Raw genomic sequence first — 13,456 nt, forward strand, 5'->3', positions numbered from 1 at the left:
GCTTGTGGCTCCAACCAGCCCACAGCTGTCTGGTTCCCCCCAGCTCTTTCCCTGTTATGGGAGTACATGGGACCAGCGCTGTCTCATCCCCTGCCAGCTCTTTCCCTGTCACCAGAGTACACCGGAGTGTCGGTGCAGTTCTCAGGGTTGTAGATATTTTGTTCTTTAATCTGATGCTACTACCTGTTTCTTCTGGAGCCTACTTCTAACCCTGGGAGGGTGGATGTAGGGCGAGCTCTGTGAGGATGGGAGGGAGGCAGCCAGGCTCTGTGTCTTTGTTTTCTGTTTTCTGCCTGGCCGTGTGGGCTTAAACTACCATTCTCACCTGAGGTCTCTGCCCGGATTGCTGGATTCAGCCGCCTTGTATGCCGGTCCCTCAGGCATGAGACTGACGGACGCATCTTTGCTCTTCCCCCTTCCCTACTCCCCCACTAGCCCAATTCCCCCACCTTCAGGTGATTCACAGTGCGAGTCTTTCAGGTGTACTTGTGTGATGTGCAGGGCATCCTTTGTTGAAATACAGCTGTTCAATTTGAACCACTCCTTAGGCTGGCATTGCTGTGAGGTCATCCTAATATGGAAGTTTTGAGGAAAGGAACACAAGCTTTCGGCAGTCGTGGAATACCTGGTTTAACGTTAAGGTTTGAGGTTTCCAAAAATTATAAAGTATGCTAAAAATGAATTTAATATCAATAATTAATAATTATAAATATTTAGCTAATGGAAAAATGAATTCACTTTGCCTGGAAATATCAAGTTAGGCTCCAATGGTGATATTAAAGTTGGCTATTGCTGGATGAGGAGTTTTCTAGACTAAAAAAAAAAAAGGAAAGGGCACTATAAGCAGAGGGGTTTACTGTGTGCAAATCACAGAGGTACAGCACAGGATATTTGCTGGATATTTTCAGTGTAGCCATAACTCATGATATTTGATAGAATAGCTAGAGGTTCTGGGATTAGGTAATGCTTTGTATTTACCATACATTGAAAACCACAATGTGAATAACCTATCTCAGTTGAGTAAATTGTTCTATTCTACAAAATCCTTATAAATAAAATGGCTCTTTGGTCCTAGAAACATATCACTTTAAATGTTTTGCATTTTACATTACCTATCCTTTTACTTCTGAGTTCAATAAAACATTTTGATTTTAGCTGGTTTCTTCTAAAGCACTTTCATTTGCAAATTTCTAAGTATCAATTTACATTCCAAGTATTTCACAGCTATTTGAATCCAGCACTTGTCTTTAAAAGCTGTTTGACCTTAGTAGGAGATTGCCAGCTCTCGAAAAAATGCGTTCTTATAAAGAACAATCTATTTCTTGGACATAGAACCACAACGTGTTTAGCTGCAGTCATTTCCCCCACAGATAAAGCAGTCACTTTAGAAAACTGCATTAATATCTATTTAAGGTAAATATTAATATTAGACATTAAACTTACAAACAAAAATAAATGCATTTAATGTATAGAGCAGCAGCAGCAGCAAAAACAACACAGACACACACACACACACACACACACACACACACTCACACACATACATACATTCGACTTTCAGTACTCTAAACCTTTCCAAATAAGTTATTTAATTTACTTTGAGAAGTTTTTATTTTACGCCAAATATCTTGAATATTTGTAGCTTGAGGATGTCAAATGAATGTCACAAATCATCATGATTATGACCATCAATCTGTCTTGGAGCAGGAAATTTGTATAGGCCCCTGGCACCAAAGAGGATTTTGTAAGAAATATGTTGTCTGGATGTCATGACTTCTTACTCAACTTTCAAATAATTGTAGTAGAAAGTACAAGTTATAGAACTAACTCAGCCAGAGGGGTGAGAGATTCTCTGCCCTTACCACTGTGCTCATCCTCTCATCTGTCTTCCTGATTCCATTCGGTTCAGGTCAAGTTCATAAGGACATCTTCTGAAACATGGAGTTTGCTTAGTGTTGAGAAATCAGTCATGCCCAGACACGTGATTTCCCTCCCATGTCAGGATGTAACATTAAGAACACATCTGTGCCCCACAAAAAGTAGAGCAGATTTTTTATAAATATTTAATCATTATGCCAATCTTTTGTCTCATTTTCCTGGATACTTGAGAATGAATATTTGGATTATTTTTAAAGTACTTTAGCCCCATGAGTGGCTTTGCTAGCTCAGATGAAAGGGCCTAAACCATACTAAATATCTGATAGAAAACTTCAGAGAATATATTAAAGACTATATTCCATATTTGAATTTAACTTAGAATATGTTACAATAAACTGATAACCTATAAGTTAAAGTAGAATTTTTGAATAATCAAATATTATTTTGTAATAACCAAGAAGAAATGTGGAGGTTTTGTTTTAGTTTTTATATACAAAAGATGAAAAATAAAAGGATCTCTCCTATATGGAATACAAAATATCTAAATTTGCATCACGAAAGATTTCTTTGATAAAGTCAGAGACAAAAATATAGTTGTTAGGAAAAACAAAAACATGTTTAAATTACTTTGTGGTTGAAGATGGGCTTAATTGCCATAAGAGTACTCTTTCAAGATGATTAAACATAAAAACAAAAGCTAAGTATCAAATCAGCAGTATCTCTTTGAAAAGTGCTAACCAGAGACTGTGACTTCAACAGGGAGAAGTAGAAATGGGATAGCATTTAAAGTAAAAATAATATAACTTTTCATTACCTCTGTCTCCCCAGAAGCTTCCTATTGGAAATCTAGTCAAAAGAGAATACATAAAACCCAGTAAAACTGCAATCTTTTAGAAATATTTTTATCACTACCCAATAAAACCTCTGCAAGTCCAGAAAGTATTTTGTCTTATACCAAAACAAGATAATAAGCCAATACTTTGTGAAATTTATAGCATCAGACAATTTACCTGAGTTATTCAGGTAACTCAGGAGAATAGGAATAGCAGGGTTCCTTCCAGCAGGAGGAATTAATTACGATGATTTAAATGAAATCTTGTGAGGAGTCTGAGGAGATGGCGAATGTTTGAATAGGACTTTTCTCAAGAACTTAAAGCATTGTGGTGTACTGTAATGTAAGGTGGAATATTTAGTTCTTGTCATCTGAATTATTTTCATATTTACATGTATATGGTTAAACATGATCTATTTAAACAAAGTACCTATAGTTTAACTGGCTTAAATTATTTCTTAGTTTTGCCAATTTAGTAACAACTGTTTTACTGGAATGAATTGCTCAGTTGGACCAATCCCTGAAATAATAGGGAGGCAGCACAGTGTAGGAGTCGAGTTGAGTCGAGTTGAGTAGTTAGAGTGGAATGGAGTATGTACTGGAGTGGAGTGGAGTAAAGTATGGTAGTGCAGAGTATAGGCATTTGTTATGAACATGGGCCAAACCATCCCTAATGTATGCAGAGTCTGCGGCAAGAGTACAAATGGGGCCACACATATATTATAACTAAATATTTAAAAGTTGTATTTCTAACTAACCAACTATTAAGTATTAATAAAATGTTCTATCATATATAATTTAATAACAAGCTAGAACATATGTTTAAATCTATGGTTTTTGAATGTCTAATTCAGCCAAATACCAGAGATTTCTAAATTCAATTATTAATCGTATGACTGGATATTCTGTTTATTGGCTGAGGCTCTCTGGGCAAATATAAAACAAACTTGTGTGATTTATTAATTATTACATATGTATTCCATAAATTTGTTTGTACCTTTGTTTTAGCAAAATCATGAATTGTGCTATTGTTAGCAAGATTTTTACATAATTTGTGTTCTAATGACATCTAATGATGTACAGAATTGAAATAGTAACATTTAATTATATTCAGAGTTCACAATAGTTGGATTATTTTCATCACCAAGTATACATTGAAGCAAATGGAAAAATTAAATTAACTCATATTGTCTTTTATATGTGCTTCAGAAAGTTATTTTTTTCTATTCAATGTTATCTACTAACATTATAGGCAAAATACAAATTATAATGAATTAATATAAGTCTAGGTTTTATATATATAGCTGATTTTTAAATTTAAGTAAAAAATTTACTTGAATCCTACTATATTATTTTATAAAAATAAATGATTCATTATTCTAACATTCAGTAGTAATTCAGATATTCATGCAGAGAATAACCTTATATGTCGCATACAATTACTGCAAATACTATGCTCCTTTGTGAATACTCCCCATGAATTAGAACACTGGAAAACTATGTTTTACTAGGTAAGAATTTATTGTAGTCATTCTACCTGAGAGTAGAGTTTGGCAAGATTCTTTGTCATTTCTTCTTGCCTAAGTGCTTCAGCTGATAACATCTTCCCCATGCTCTATGTCAGTGTCCGTCTTCTATGTCAGCAGCCCAATAACCCTTAATCATGGTTTTGGATAAAAAATGCAGAGAAAAAGATGTAGAGAAGCATTTTCCTGTGGCCTACGCAGTATACTGTCAAGACAGCAGATTGGGGGCTTCCAGGTGGCACTGTGACAGAAACAGAGGCATCCATATGTTCTTTAATAACTTTATTTTTGTGACATATGTCCCATCAAAGTACTAGGCAACGGCCACTGTTGCTCAGGCTGAAGGACACTGACTGTAGGACCTGGATGGAGTGAGACTGCCAGCATTTGAATTAGGGTTTCACTATTTGTAGATGGACATATTACTTCTCTTACATACCTCTGAAGATCCTTTCTGCCATATCTTCTTCAGTGCCTTTGGCTGCCATTCCATCCAAGCCATTGCTGCAGCAACTACCTATGATATGCACGGGTTTCAAATGGCTTCAGAGGGAAGCAAATCAACTCTAGCTCGAGTCATTTCCCTGCAGTGTCTCCTGTGCCTCCTTCTCTGGTGCATTTCTGTTGATGAAAGGCCATAAAATGCCAGGGGATCATTTTGACAAATATGCTTGCCCAAACCAGAAGTAAATGTCAGAAAAACATTTGACCAATAAGACACATAAACCTATTGATAATTCTTCCCTTTCTCTCTTCTTTGATGGATAGGCATTCCTGAGATGCATTCATTATAAAGCCTCTCAGAAGATGATCCTGAGATATGCAGGACAGTTGAATTTGATACCACATTCTGATCAGCTCAGTAATGCTACCTTACATTGACTCTCTCCTTCCTAGTCTCAGGCTCTTTTCCCTAACTCCTGTTTCCTTGGTTTTGCATTCTCTAGTAAAATTTTAGCACATAATCCTTTGCCTCAGACTCTGCTTTCAGAGGAACCCAGACTAAGAAAGTGTATGGTCTTAAGTAAATAAATTCCTCAGTGTCTCAATTTCCTGATATGGAAATGTGTAAGAATACTTATTTCTTAGCATAATTGCACTGACTAAATGCATTTGTACATGAAAAATACCTAGAACATTTCCTGATACCCACAAAGCAGAATCTGAGACAAAATTTTAGGTAGTAATTACTTTCACATCTCCTATTTCCAGATGCAGAATTTTTTCTCATAAAAGCCAGTGTTTTTGATTCCATGACTATTTTTTTCATTCATCTACATATGTTGAGCACAAACCTTGGGCCAGACACTACACTATATAATGGAGATTTAGATAAAGAGCATAATTCTTCTCTTAAACTCATAGCCTTGTGGGGAAGACAGAAACATAAATAAATAAATGAATAAATAAATAGTAATAAATATTGACAGAGATATTCACAGCACAATGGAACCAGGAAGCAGTTACCTAAAATGAAAAGCTCGAAAACTCATTTTAGAGGAAACTATAGCTTAGTTAAATTTTGAAGGGAGCGCAGTAGTTAACTGAGATAAATAAAGCTTCGCAATCATGTCAGAAAGAAAACAATGAATGTACAAGGAGATACGGAAATGAAGAGTACATTCAGGTATTTTAAGCAGTTCTACATTTTTACATCTAAAGCTAAAAGTCAAAAGAAGGAAAAGACAACATTGAAAAGTAGCAAGGGCAACTCCATGAGGAGTTGTGTATATTATCCTAAGATGTTAGTTTTTATCCTAAAGGTATTCAGGAGCCATTGAGGGAGCTTACACAGAAAAGCTAGACCTAGAAAAAAAAATCACTCCGTGATGGTACAATGAACTGGAGGAGGCAACACAGAAGATTGAATTCAGTCACTCAGACCAAAAAAATGACAAGAACCCAGGAAGTGGCAAAGGTGGTGGCATGGAAAGGAAGGAACTGATTTAAATTTTATTAAAGTGCAAAATAGACATACAGGTAAACAGATAAATATAACATAGAGATAGATGATAGATAGATAGATAATCACAAGTAGGAATTTATGATAGGTATTATATTAATAGATAGATAAGTGCATATGTAGGTATGTATAAATACGTATAGACCTTGTGGTGACTATAAAGTGGTAGATTGAGAGAGAGAAATCTGCACCACTCTCAGAGCTTGGCTCAGAAGTGATGGTGGAAAATGGTATAAAAAATCAATATAAGGCACACCAGAGTTGGGGATCTTAGAGATGGAGCTTGGAGGGTAGTTTTGAACATGTTGAATGTGAGAGGCCGTGTGACCATCAAAAGCAGATACCTAGAGTACTGGAGCAGAGAAGGTAAGCAGTTGTATTGCGTTTCTGCCTAGAGAAAGGAGAAAAGAAGAGTGTACTTAAAAATATCAGAGGCTTTGAAGAAGATTCCTAAAAACTTTAATATATAAATAAATATAAAAAAGTTAGATGTTTAAGTTCTTTGAACTTTTATGTTCAACTAAGAAAATCAAAACAAGTTTGCTTTGTTTTCATTAATCTCTAACATTTCACAAGGGTCAGAAAAGGGAAACTATTTCAAAATATCAAAAAAACAAAACAAAACAAAAATAAAAAACAAAACCAATTATCTGAGTTACACAGAACCAAAAAATAAGAGCAGTTGACAGTTTCCATATATTTGGGGCATTCAAAAATAATTTGAAGTAGATAATGTTCTGGTAGATGCTATATAGATCTTTCAGGAAAGGCCTCTTAGGACATGATATTTAAGATGAAATGTGGAAAATGAAGAACAGTGTAAAGGAAAGAGAATGTTATATTGAGAAAATCGTGTTGTGTAGGATATTGAACTGAAATATCTCTAAAAAAACATATTGTTTCATGAAAGTTATCCCTTCCACAAGGAAATGCTTAAAACCAAATGATTTTAGTATCATGACTTCTGAGGACTGAAGCCAGGTGCTTGAAAATAAGCCTGCTTCTTAATCACAGTCAAGAATTGAATACTTGGGCAAACACCAATTTAGAACTGAATCCCAGACTTTGTTTAATTATGAAAATGTCAGAGTTCCATAGACTGTGGCATGAAAGTTACCCACGAACTTCATAGACTAACTTTTGGTATCTATTAGGCTACTGAAATGTCTCAACAGTACGGGAAACACAAATTAAATTTTAAGACGTATAATTTCATATTTCAGAGTATATGCCATGGATTTCATTTAATCTGTATCAAGTAGAGGACTATTATCAAATGAAAATAAAACTCTGTGCCCTGTATAAATTTTGACTCTTACGTATGCAGTATAAAAAATTAAATAAATCTATTACAGCCACAAGTTTACGGCAGCCAAATGAACTGGCTGTTTGAAAATGTGAATTTTCAGCACTGCCATTTTCTTTGGCATGGTTGGGATCAGTTCTAAAATAAATACCAGTGAAAAACCTTCCCATTAATTACATGTGTAACCACCAGCTGTTGGTCCAAATTAAGGTCAATTTTCTTTTAGTTTTGTATGCCTCAATCCCACAAGCACTAAAATAACTGGAAATGACTGAAGAAAGATAACAGTAGTAAAAGTCTCATATACAAAACCTATGAACATAACTCTAAACAGCAGCACAGTAAAACCTACACTCAGCTAACACCTACTCCACACCTAGCTTTAGTTTCATCTGGCAGCTATGATATTTAAATGCACATAATACAATTCTTAGCACATTGTGGGCATTTGTTGAAGGGACTACTAAAATTAAAAAAACAAAACAAAAAAACACACATACACAATAATGACACGCAAGGAGCTTTCAATCTAATAAACTTCACTTGAAAATTTGGGGACCAATTCTTGTAAATTTAACAAAAGATAGTCTAGTCTTCTAATGACTCATTAGTAATCACAGACAACTTTAGAAGTCAGCATATTTACATAGATGCTGGTCAGGTGGCTAAAACACTGAAAAAATCTGATTAAATTAATTGAGAAATCTCAATTTGGAGACAGGATAGAAATCCATTGTAGAGATAGAAATAGTGAAGATCAACCAATCTGTGCCTTAGATTTTTCTCAGTGTGCGAGCCAGCTGCAATACATATCACTATATATACTGTAAAAACAAATCTTGATCCCCACACAAGTATCCACCCCACCCATAGAACTAGTTTTACGTCTTCATGCATTTCATTATTTTTTTTGCTTAAAAATGACTTCCATGACCTATAATAATTTTAGATCAGGTTCTTATTCTTACCAATTCCTAGTCATCTTTGGAGTCCCCCTCTGTTAAAAGTCTTTCCTGACAAACTCTTCCCAGAAAGCTTCTTTCCTTTCCTCATCCACTACTACTTAGATTTTTATTTTTTTATTTTTTTATGGCTTTAGCTAACACTGACATAATGCCTAATACACATCAGAAACTGTTCTTTACATAACTTGATTTATACTTTGTGATTCATATTGATTCATTCAACCCTCACTTAGATTAAGGCAAGTGCATTATTATTATCCCTATTTTATAGATGAGAATACTGAGGTTAGCTGAAGTTACAAATCCAAAGGCATGCAAATTGGAAGTGGGTTGTAAAATAATGGTTTGAACACAGGCAAATGGCTCCTGAGTCCATGCTCTCAGCCACTACCCTTTACTGTCTCTTTCTGACCCTTGTATTTATATATATGGTACTGAAATATTATCTTTTATGTCATGATTTTCTCTTCTACACTGGGGGTTCATAACAAAACCTCCATATTTTTATCTTTGTCTTCTGAGCCAATTATGATATCCAGCATCTTGTAGATGTGCAAACATATTTGTTGAATGAATAAATTCACAACTTTGATTGGAAGGGGTACCCTTGTCAAAGATACCCAGATTTTAAGGTTTCCATAAAGAAGTAAAATTTGCCTAGGTGAGCATAACATCAAGATAAAGTATTATTACTTGAAACATATCAAAATTTATATAATATGCGATGGTGACTTACTTATGGTCACCTTTCTGTAAAAGAAATAAAATGGAGCAAAAAATAATTCCATTTGCTAGATAAGCACCATTTTTTATTCTTTCAAATATTTTTTTTGAAGGTAATTTTTTGAGTTATATTTTCAATCTGGCATGAGCTCAAATTCTTTTATTTCCCTTAAGTTCACCATCAATCTAAACTCTGCTCAAGAAAAACCATTCTATTTCCAAATACTACCAGCCAGATGAGTTTCTTTTCTGCCATTGTCATTTTCTCAGCAGGTTACAGATAGCATTTTGTTGCTCTCAGCTGTGATGTAAATTGTCTGCTTCCCAAACCAGTTTTCTCACTCTCTTAACCATGGGCTATCTCCTTGGTTTTCCACTATCATTCATACCTTAAATATAACCTGTTCAGATAAACTGAGTATGTTCTCAACCCTCAATTCTTCATTATGTGAAATCCTTTTGAAAAAAGAAGCAGAAACTGAACCAGCCAGGATATCATACCCTCCAGGAGTGTGTTGCCATATGACGTCAGGTTCTGGTCCATATTAAATGACTATGAAGTATCAGTAACCACAGTTCCCTTTATAGTTTTCCAGTACAGGACAACAATTCTTTCTCAGGAAATAAATAATTCTGTAAGTTTGCTTTTTCCATACAAAAAGTGTTGACCAATTGCTTACTTTTTTTCAACACTCTTTTTTGTTTCTGGCTTTTCTGTTTCTACTGGCTGCATCAAGGAGAAATATTTAATTAAGTAAATATGCTCTTATCTACTGAAACTTCTCATGGTGTACAAGCACACAGTGTTTGTTGCTTTGTAGGTAGGGTCAGTCAATGAAAGAAGAGGAAGCTTGAACTGAGGCTAGATCACTAAGTCAAAGACAGTCAAATTTGTAATGGGCCTTTTGGGCATACATTGAATAATTGGCTGCAAAAAAGATTTCATAGCGAATCGATAGTTTACAAAATCTGAATGGACTCCTGGACAGTGGGAATATAGAATAAATTCTATGTAATGGAATTTTTTTTGCATCAACTTTTTAATTACTAAAATATACCTGCTCTTTGTAAAACATTTAGAAAATATGGAACAACACAAAAAAAGAAATGAAGATAACCTATAATCTTACTACCCACAAATAACCACTGGTAATATGGTAATTTCTATTTTAACATTATTTTATTCTCATATACAAATGATTAAGACCTATAAATATTTTTATTATGTTTTGTTTACTTAATACTACAAATAATTTCCCAAAGCATTAAATATTAAAATAGTCTTCTAAGACATATTTAAGTGGCTGCAATTCATTATAAATAAGCAGGCAATTCATTACAAATAACCAAATTCCATTTTTGTGTATATTTGGTTTATTTCTTCATTTCCCAATATTTGAATTTTATTTTAAAATAACCACTATAATTAGTGTCTTAAATGCCTCTGATGTCCTGCCACCATGCTCTAGACCTCACTATTGATTCCAGCAACAACTGTAGTAGACAGTTCTATTTGGGCTTTAATTCATTCTAGGCTGACAGCATCTCTTCTAATGCAGTTGTCTTTCTCTCGTTCTGAGAGGCCAAGAATGCCCAGGAATTGGCACTAATCCATGAAGACAGTAAGGGGATGGAAAAGAGAGGTAATGCCTGCAGAGTAGCCCTTACCAATGGAAGATGAACCATCATGAATGAATTCTTCTACCAGTTGATCCTTGGGAGAAAAATGCTGAGAAGTATTCTACAGACTCTGGAGGAGATCCCAGATGGGTTAAGTCCCAGTTAGTGACCTTGACAATAGACACTTACAGCTTTTTCTCCATCCCTCAGTATCTCCTATCCCTCATTCCCCCATCCTGGTGTTACTACACTAGCACAAGTCCATGTGTCAGACTCTGCCTTGGGGCACGGGAAGAGCCAGGCAGTTGAATTAGTGTCCTTTCCATAATTCCTTGTGCATATTTCTAATTATTTCCATTAGACTGATGGCTAGAGGTAGAATTTCTGAGATGAAAGCCAGCAATTAAAATACAAATTTTGATACATATTACACGTTGATAAATTTTAATTAAACAGAAAAATACCTAAATGCCTAATTACCATGTATCTACTAAATTGATTTATTTTTTAACTTAAGACAACTTTTTTTCTCTATTTATTCAGCAGCCAGCTAATTTATTATCTTTAAGATAATCTTTAATCTTGGAAAAGTCAACCAAGGAAGAGATATTTGCTGTCCAAACTCCATGACAGTGTCTCTGATTTTTATGAAATCTTTTTATTAACAAAGAATTTCACTGAACTTTTAGACTTGAACATAACCATCTCCTCAGAAAGAATAAAATGCCACAATAAAAGCTGTCAGCATTCCATTTCCATTTGGACAACTGGTAGAATTCACCTTTATTTAGAGATATCTATTGGTAAAATTTTCCATTTGCCAATTCTCAATCACTTAAAATTTGGTTCATAACCTCCCTGTGATTGTATTCAAAAGCAAGATATTTATTTGATCAACTATGTAAGTGCTGTGCTTCCTTTGCCTGCAGAGGTCTAACCTAATCGTCCCCTAGACAGCTAAGGTTCAATGCCGTAATTTTTAATCCACCTGCTCTGGTTCACATCCAGTGGTTCTATGATTACATCACAGTCCCATAGTGATAAGTTGTTCCATATATTCTTGTTAAGAATGTTTTATAGCAGCTGCTACTGGATCTCAAGGTTAATGAAAGCCTTTTCCTAAGAAAATGGACTCTTTTTACTTGAAAAAGAATTCATCTGTATATAGTCTCTTAGTCTTTCTTGAGCCTGATTTTTATTGTTGTCCTTATTCCCTCTAGTTTCTTATCTTATAAGAATTATGTGTGTCTTTAAGTAGTCTGTGTATACATACAAATGCTCTTTATTTGACACTATTGAGAGTTTAAATCTTTTTTGACAACATATTTAGATACAATTTTATTTAACTAGGTCCATGGTAATGGGCACTTTTTTTTTATTCCAGTATTTTTGACATGCAATATTACATTAGTTTCAGGTGTACAACATAGTGATCCTACATTAATGTATTTTATGATGTGATCATAAGTCTATTAACTATCTGTCATTATATAACATTGTGATATTATTGACTATATTTTCTGTACTATATGTTGGCATCCTTTAACCATGATAGCCAATATTGTTGATTGCATAGTTAATATTATCTTAATCATATACTTTGTATTTCCCACAAGGATTTAAGGTATCGCACAAACAAGACACTGGTACAAATGGATATAGAAAAAGGAAATTAGAATCATGGTAAAGAGAAAAATACAAATCTCCCACCCACAATGATTAATAGAGGTGCTATGACCAGTGTGGTGTTATTAAAGCCAAGAAGTAAAAAAGTGTTTCAAGAAGGAAGGAGCAGCAAACTGTCAAATGCTCGTAGGGGGTCTTTTAAAATGAGGCAAAAAAGATGGATTTAGCATCCTGGAGATTGTGAGTGAGCTTGACAAATGTAGGTCAAATGGCATCTCATGGGCCAAGCTTGGGGATGAAGCCACATTGGTGTAGGTTGAAAGGTGAATAGTTGTTGAGCAAGGAGAAACAGAAAATAGAAATAACTCCTTTGAGAAGGATTGCTTTGAATAGGTTTAGAGAGAGATGGGGACATAGCTGAAATACAGTGTGGCGTGTAGGGGCACCTAGAATTCATTTTTAATTTGGGAGATACTAAAGTGTGTTTGTATGAATATGGATATCATAAGATGGTTTCTCTTAGTGATCTTCCATAAGAGTCAAAAATATATCTTCCAAAAAAATTATTGAACCAATGTTATTATCTAGTCCTTCTTTTAAGGAATTTAATATGCACTATAAAAAAACGAGTGAAATATTTCATTGGAATGAACTTGAAGATACCCAATGGAACACTAGGATATACTGGGGTAGATGAATGTGCCATTGAGGAAATATCTTGACCATCATCATACACAGGGGGAACATCCCCAAAGGGAATATCACTTGACTTTTTCCCCTACTGTAAATATACTCTGATCCATCCTATAATCTGTGGCCCTTCAAAGTGGCAGAAATTATCAACCCAGTGGCTTTCTAACTCCAAATATCTTGCTTAAATCAACCTTTCACTCTCTGGTGGTCTGAACACCCAGTAACATGCTAGCCATCTGCCAACCCTGTGTCCTGATGATTTGTCTGGCCATCCCTGTATAAAGAACCAAAGATTTCTGTGCTTCAGCAACTGAACTTTCAATG

General features: G+C 34.7%; 1 long non-coding RNA gene across 13 annotated transcripts in view; it reads right to left on the reverse strand.

Moving 5' to 3' along the window:
* Positions 1-13,456, reverse strand: part of LOC109447544 (uncharacterized) — a 659,535-nt gene that overhangs the window by 41,414 nt on the left and 604,665 nt on the right. For 3 of the 13 annotated variants that reach the window (XR_012494216.1, XR_012494211.1, XR_012494215.1), the window contains one exon: positions 3,919-4,857. The exons of 1 other annotated variant lie outside the window; for it this stretch is intronic. This is a non-coding gene — a long non-coding RNA (uncharacterized LOC109447544). Of the gene's footprint in view, positions 1-3,915; positions 4,858-13,456 lie in introns of those variants that run through there. 9 more of the 13 variants (XR_002137385.2, XR_012494221.1, XR_012494224.1 and 6 more) reach the window with 6 other exon arrangements.

This window comes from Rhinolophus sinicus, linkage group LG01 (assembly GCF_036562045.2).
Source record: "Rhinolophus sinicus isolate RSC01 linkage group LG01, ASM3656204v1, whole genome shotgun sequence".
NCBI lineage: Eukaryota > Metazoa > Chordata > Mammalia > Chiroptera > Rhinolophidae > Rhinolophus > Rhinolophus sinicus.